The sequence below is a fragment of the Triticum aestivum genome, chromosome 3A, assembly GCF_018294505.1.
Source record: "Triticum aestivum cultivar Chinese Spring chromosome 3A, IWGSC CS RefSeq v2.1, whole genome shotgun sequence".
NCBI lineage: Eukaryota > Viridiplantae > Streptophyta > Magnoliopsida > Poales > Poaceae > Triticum > Triticum aestivum.
Window position 1 is genome coordinate 743,595,609 of NC_057800.1, and position 7,612 is coordinate 743,603,220.

The following is a 7,612-nucleotide window of genomic DNA, read 5'->3' on the forward strand; positions in this document are numbered from 1 at the left end:
CGAAGGAAACCCGACAAGCACTCACCGGTTTTTTCAGGACCGTGTGACCGTGAAAGGGGTCAATACTACAGTGATGCTGTGTTGATGTGGTCGTGTCGTCGTGCATGACGCGATTTATGTCATCTTCATGACACGTCTTGCAGTAATATTGTCGGAGGATGCTAGAGAGTCCATCTTGTGCACAATGTGCCGGCGGTGTATTTAGACGAAGACCACGCTGATGAAGGCCTTTGCGAGAAGATGTCGGCAACTTAAACTGATAAGTACTCCAACAAAAGACCGTGGCAGCTAGTTCTTGTATTAACCCACAAGCTTTATGAGACAACATAGTAACTAGGTAGAATTAAAACGACAAGCACATTAAAACATTGTGACAGCTGGATTTTTATAAGCACGGCCAAGCTTTTATGAAACAACGACACAATTTGGTAGAACTATTTTTTTTTGGCAGGCACAATTTGGTAGAACTAAACTGACAACCGAGTAGAACAAATCATTTGTGGCTAATTTTACGATAGGGTGTGTCTAGGTCTCATCTAGACGTGACATAATTATGTCACATCTAACTTTTAGATTGCTATGCTAGTCCTTCCGTGAATTAACTTCAACTGTTTTCGATCAATCTACCCATGTTCAGTTTGGGAAAAAATGTTGAAGGAGCATATAGAACTTTGAGTTACCAACGACTATTTTCTGTCCATGAAAAATATTCATGTGTTGATTCTTTTTTGTGGGTGACATATGTTGATTTATGCCAAGTTAAACATTCACATAACTCATTATAATCTTCCTGAAATTTAAAAAGTGCATACACACTATTTGAAGAAAACAAGCGGCTGGCGCTCACACACGCATGCATGCAGTTTTGTGGTCTAAATTTTGTCTTTATTCATGACATGACATATACTAACAAAATGGTCACATGGGTTGGTCAGCGCATTTAATTCCATATTTGTTGGATGTGCATGTGCATTTATTCGGGTTTTCAAATTTTTAAAAAGTCATATATTTCAAACCGTGTGTCGAAATTCAGATCTGTTTTCACCATTAAAATCCTCGCGAAGAGATCTTTGAAGCTAGATCCCGCATGGGTATGTTTTAATGAAAAAATTTGATGCAAAATTTGGTGCCATATGGTGCAATTCTATTACTACATCGTGCAATTTTATTACAACATGGTGCAACTTTTTTCAAAACCATCTTTTAAAGTTGCATGATCGAAATTCTATGAGATTTGCAACCTAGCGACCATGACAACCAATATTTAGTGATGTGCAGATGGTCTACTACCCGGCCAACTACCTAGTAGGCAATGTGCAATCCTCCCCTTCCCTATTCGTGGATGATATCGTTTTTCATTGTTGTCATACCATGCCCCACCTACCCTACCAGTTATATGTGCAACTTACTCTGTTGGTTCAGCTAACTTTCTTGTAGTCGATGGGCAATTCATTTTCCTCCATACTTGTGTATACGTAGTTTTAGTTGGCAGGGGCAATAGACGTAGTTGCACGTAATCTGCTAGGCAGTTGGCCAGGGCAATAGATAAAGTTGCACATCACATCAACATGAATTTGTTGGATGGTGAAAAATGCACATCCATAAGACCAATGAGGGTAGAGAAAAGTTGTGTATAGGTGAGACCCTAAAGATGCACATCTCACTAGTTAGGATGGATGGGAAGAGGTGCTAGCAATGAAAACTACACATCCACGGGTACGGGGAAAAGTTGCACATCGACTGTTAGGTAGTTGGCTGGGACAATTTTCGAAGTTGCACATCCACTGCTTGGCAGTTGACCGAGGTAGCAAACAGTGAAAGCTGCACTTCCAACTAGAGAGGAAAAGGTGCACATCGACTACTAAGCACTTGGTTGGGGCAGCAGATAAAGTTGCACATCTCACTTGATAGTGGGTAGTTTGAGGCGAGGTGCCATCAGTGAAAATTACACATCCATGGATAGAGAGAAACTTGCACATCGACTATTAGGTAGTTGCACATCAACAACTAGCCCGTTGCACAAAATGGGGACAAAATCACACAAAAAAAGCTTGTTGAAACATATCCATGCGGGATCTAGTTTTGAAGAGCACATCACGAGGATTTCAACGGTAAAAGCGGATATCAATCTGATGTTTGGTTCAAAAGTCATGGCTTTTTTAAAATTTTAAAATCTGAATTAAATGCTTTCGCACATGTTCTCCTGTATGCCTTTGCAATTTTGTTTAAACATGTTGTATAGTCTTTGTCTTTTTTTTGCTAGGAAGGCAAAATATTTCCTAATATGTTTGATTAAGACAAAAACATACTAAAAAAGAAAGGCTGCCATGGGAGTGCTACTGAGCCAACGGCCGCTCGGTAGACACATCCTATAATCTTTTACTAGATAACATGAAAATAATTACTTGAGATATCCGCAAAAAAACTTATTTCTTGAGATATTTTCATCATCTCTCAAAATTGTTCAAAAAAATATTTCATCATAAAAAATCCATAATAAGGTATTTTTTACCCACTACCAATCTAAGGCAAGAATGCATATATGAGATGAAAAATAAATCAACTACTTATAGTTCCTTGCCCTCAACACACCACACCTTCTCTATTCAGGAGCTTCAAGGCCTGACTCGCCACACGTTTTCCTGGCAATGGCTTACTGGGGTCTGGGCACTCGGGCGGCTTTACTGGGGTTAAGGAGGACACCTTTGTGTCTGATGATATGCACCGTTGGTGAGTTCTTACTTAGCATAGCCCTCACTGATAGATGATTGGACCTAAGTTGGGAGGCGATAATCTTCTACAGCCCGGTTGGTCATGGCAGTTTTCGGCTTTCTTGACAGATCTGAAGGTCAAGGTTGAGCGAAGCCCCATTTCTATTATCATGGTTGGGGACTTCAATTTGATCTCGTATCATGTGGACAAAAGTTTGGCTAGTCTGGACATCCCGCGCATGCAACTTTTCAATGATTGTATTACTGAGATGGCCCTTTGGGAAATTGCCCGCATTGTGGCTAGGTTCACCTGGACTAATAAGCAGCATGGATCCGGAGTATCATGCTTCGGGTCCTAGTGTTCGTTTAGTGGGAGGTGAATTTTTTGTTATGCAACCTGAGAGCCGTTATGCAGATTAGCTTTGATCACTCCCCTTTGCTTCTCTGGTCGTGTGAGGGTTCACCACCTAGGCCAAAGCACCACCAGCCCCACCCAGTTCAATTGGTTTACGATTGAAAAATTAACAGTTTGATCGAGATGTGCAGATTGTGGGGGATAATGCGATCAAGATCAAACGATGGCATGACCGTTCAAATATGTCGCTAACTGGCGATTATGCGCAAAATTTATATACCCATGAAAAAATGAATTATACATAAATTTTTGGACAAGATGGCAATGAACTATGTAGAACTGCCAAAAACATTCAGGGAAAGGAAAACCAATGATGGGAGAGAGAGAGAGAGAGAGAGAGAGAGGAGTTGGGGCTGAAACATTTTCAGAAGAGGAGGAATTTGCATCACTATTTTCATTTTGCATCAAAAGATTGAACACAATTGAAATTTAAGCCAATTTTCTAATACAAATAATCAAAATTTATATTTAGGCCACTTTTCAACCTTTCAAATACGCAGCCAAATGTTAAAATCAACAATTAAGCTTTACAAATGCACAAAGGATGTTAAATTTCTGAAAGGAACACTAAGTAAAGTTGAGCCAAACTTGAACTGAATATTGGAATCCAGACATCATATGTTGTAAGAATTCACATCCATCATTTTTGTATTAAAATATCAAACAAATTTTCAAGGAAGCTCAAATTCAATTCAAACACCTAGTTGAAAACTTATTATATATTCTTTGTTGACAAGACATAAACAATTATAGTACATGGCTCAAAAGTAGTAGAAAAGGTTTTCATTGTCATGTACAAAGCAAAGTATATGGTGAGATAACTCATACAGCTTCATAAACACCGTTTTTATTGATATAAGAATAAACATATAATAGTGAATTTTACATAAAATGTAGTTAATGAACAAGGAACAAATAAGTGGCATTGGTATCATCCTTAAAAACAGGAAATGAATTAAAAACTAAATGTAATAAAACAAATAAATTTTTCTAAGAGAGTATAAATTAGCGACATTGCTATTACTGTTAAGAAGAAAGAAAACAAAGAAAAAACATGCACACAACTTTGCAGGGAAATTACACTTTTTATAATATGCAACGAATACACATATAATAATGCAACTTTAGCAATCTAGTATAATTTACACACATATTGTATAGTACTTTCATGCATACATACACATAATAAAAGAAAAAAAATTTAATTAGGAAAAAAATAGCACAAAACAATTAGCACTGGTATTACCCTTAAAGAATAAAGAAATTTTTAAAACAAAATTTTCCACACAATTAGCACAAAAAATGTACTTTTTATAATATGAGAATAAATATATAAGAGTGATGAAATTTTCCATACTCTAATGTATTTTGTGCATGTGGTATTTGCATGTATACACGCGGCCGGAGATCTCGCGGAGCACGTCCGCCGCGAGGTCCGACCATCGGACCCTGTCCATGGCGGCGCGGCTTCGAGATGCCGTCGACAACAATTACGATGGCGTGTTGTTTGAGTCGGTGATATTTATGGGCCGCTGGACCGATGAACTGAGCCTTCAAACCTGCAGCCCACCAAATTTGAGCCCATCGCAATTATGGGGCTGCGAGTTTCACCTTGCAGGGGTCGATCACCGGCCGCAGGGGCTCGCCGCAGCCAGAACTCTTATATAGTCTGTATTATTTTGCTCAAGAAAATAATATATACTTTTAGAGTCCGTTATATTAATGAAACCAGATCAGTTTCATACAGAGTTATGAAAGTAAAAAGGTGTCCAGGGCTTATTACAGACCAGTGAAAAATCCGGCCAAATGATACACCCCTGAAAGCAAACGCACTAGAAAGGAAAGGCGTGCCAAATGCCACGCCTTGCTCCAGTGCAGCTTCTACCTCTGATACACCCCTGATCTTGAGCTTCTTAAAAATAAAAAAGATATACTCCTTATTATTTTAACCCTCAAAGGAAAAGCCAGAGCCTAGCTTTTTTTCATTCCAAGGTATGGACACATCCAAGTAGGTCATGTTGCATGTATAACATGACTGGGAGTCTGCAAAGAACAGCAGTACATCCAAGTAGGTCATGTTGCATGTATAACATGACTGGGAGTCTGCAAAGAACAGCAGTACATCCAAGTAGGTCATGTTGCATATATAACTTGGGAAAAGGCGTGGCTAAACCTCGTCACACAATAGCACGGCTACACTTATTTTTATCGCCCACAAGCAATGTAGTAGGTACTCTTCACTTGGTTTTATTCTTCTCTCTCTCTCTCTCTCTCTCTCTCTCTCTCTCTCTCTCTATTTATTTCAAAATGTTTTGAAATTCTTTTTGGAAATAATATTATTTTACTTATTGTAAATATATCTATTCATATTTTTTCGTTTCTCCTTTTATGTATTTTATTTCATTTTTTCAAGAGTTAACATTTTTTACTTCTTTGTATTATTTGAATCTATGAAATTTGTTTCCAAATTTATGAGCATTTTTTGAAATCTCGAATATTTTCAAACTCCATTACCATTTTTACAATTCAAGTTTTTCTTACAAAATCATGAATTTCTTTTGAATTCGTGAACATTTTTCATTGCCAATTTTTTTTGAACCTATGAACTTTTTTATTTTCTGAACACTTTCAAAATATAAGAATTTTCTAAATCCATCAAAAACGAACATTTTTCTTTTTATTGAACGGCTAGTTGTTGACTTTTCACTGGTTACCCAGCCAGGTGAGCGAGAGAACTACATAGATTGAGTGACTAAGGGAAGCCTTACTAAGCCACGACCTAGAAAGCATGAGCACGAGCGTCAGCTCCGATTTTCTGGCGCCTGACACGCTGAAGAGGAGCTCTCATATGCATGTGGCAAGCCACACGCCCGCCTCGCTATAGAAATAGATATTGACCGGCTCACAAAGCACGTCCATCCCATCACTCCCTAGCACAAATATAAATTTGTTATCACCTATAGGTACGTAATACGTACGCTTTACATGTTTTTTTTTGTCTTTTTTCTCCCTTTTTATTCATATCAAAACGTTTAAATACATATATTTGGATTTTTTATTTTACTTATTGTTAAGAAAAATGATCATGTATTAAAAAAGTCCATTTTGGCAAAAGCCCACTTCGAAAAAGCCCACTTTGGCAGAAAGCCCACCGATTCAGTAAACATTGTTTTCGTCCATTTTGGCCCATTTTGTTTTTTAGCCCATTCAGTGTGTTGTAGCATGCCATTTGGGGCTACGTGATGCATTGCATGTTTAAAACCGTTACGAGCTCTTATTCTAGAAAAAATATTACTTTTACACTTCGAATTTTTTTTGAAAAAGTATATACATTGACATATATTTGTTCTATGCACATACAAAAAATATATTTGTTCTATGCACTAGTATAGTATAAAAAATATTTTACATTATGGGACAGATGGAATATAAGTTATACATAGCAAACAATAAAATCTTTGAAATTAGATTCAAATACGAATCTAATAATATAATTTTTTGTCACATGCATAGACATTTTGATAGTAAATATGTGGTCAAACTTTGACCCAGACTATAACAGTGACTGAAAAATCAGGACGAAGATAGTACGTCCAAAACAGACTAAAAAACAAAGTATTAACCCAAACAGACAAAACGTTCGTAAAAGCGGACATGATTTGGGTCTTTGGTTGGAGTTTCCTTAGAGCATCTACAGCTGGACTAGGCAAATCTGGCCCTCAAACGCTCATGGATCACCGAGCGTCTATGTATGCAGTGACCGATCGGTCCTCAAATTTACAAATCTGCATCTGGATATCTCAGACTAGAAATTTTAAATCCATACAACGGATAAAATACACGTACTACGTAGATTAACTACCCTAATCTTTGTTGGAGGTGTCCACTACTTCTGTGCCAGGATAGGCTCTGGCTAGCAGGGCGAAGAGGAAGGAAGTGGATGGACTGTGGTTGGAGAACGTCGGGCGGCTTAAATAGCTGGATTTGGCCACGGACGGCGAGCCGGAGCGGTGCCACACGGCTTTCACACCCCCACCGGAGGAGACATCCGTCGAACCGCCGAGTTGCCGGGCGATTCCGCCTGGGACCCCTTGATCAGTCTGACGTGACAGACACACATGGGTGTGCCCCATATCCGTCTTGTATTTGGGCTGAATATGAGGGGTGCCGATCAGCCCGGGCTTTGAGGCCATTTGAGAAGCCCCGATGGGTCGCACTTTGATGATCAGTCAGTGACTGGGCCATCCGTCCGAAACGTTTGACGTGGGTTTTGGGAGTCCGGCCGCAGAGAGCAGAGCAGACTAGAAGAGGAGAGGGAAGTGAGGTGATCGATCCGCTGTTGCGCAACAAGCACCGAGCGATTCCATCTGCTTCTTTCTTGGCAGCATTGTGGTCCCTAATGCACGCACAGCGAGTGGGCATGTCAAATAATTAATTTGTACGAACGCATCTGAAATGTATTATAATCTACATCATCTTTAGTCTA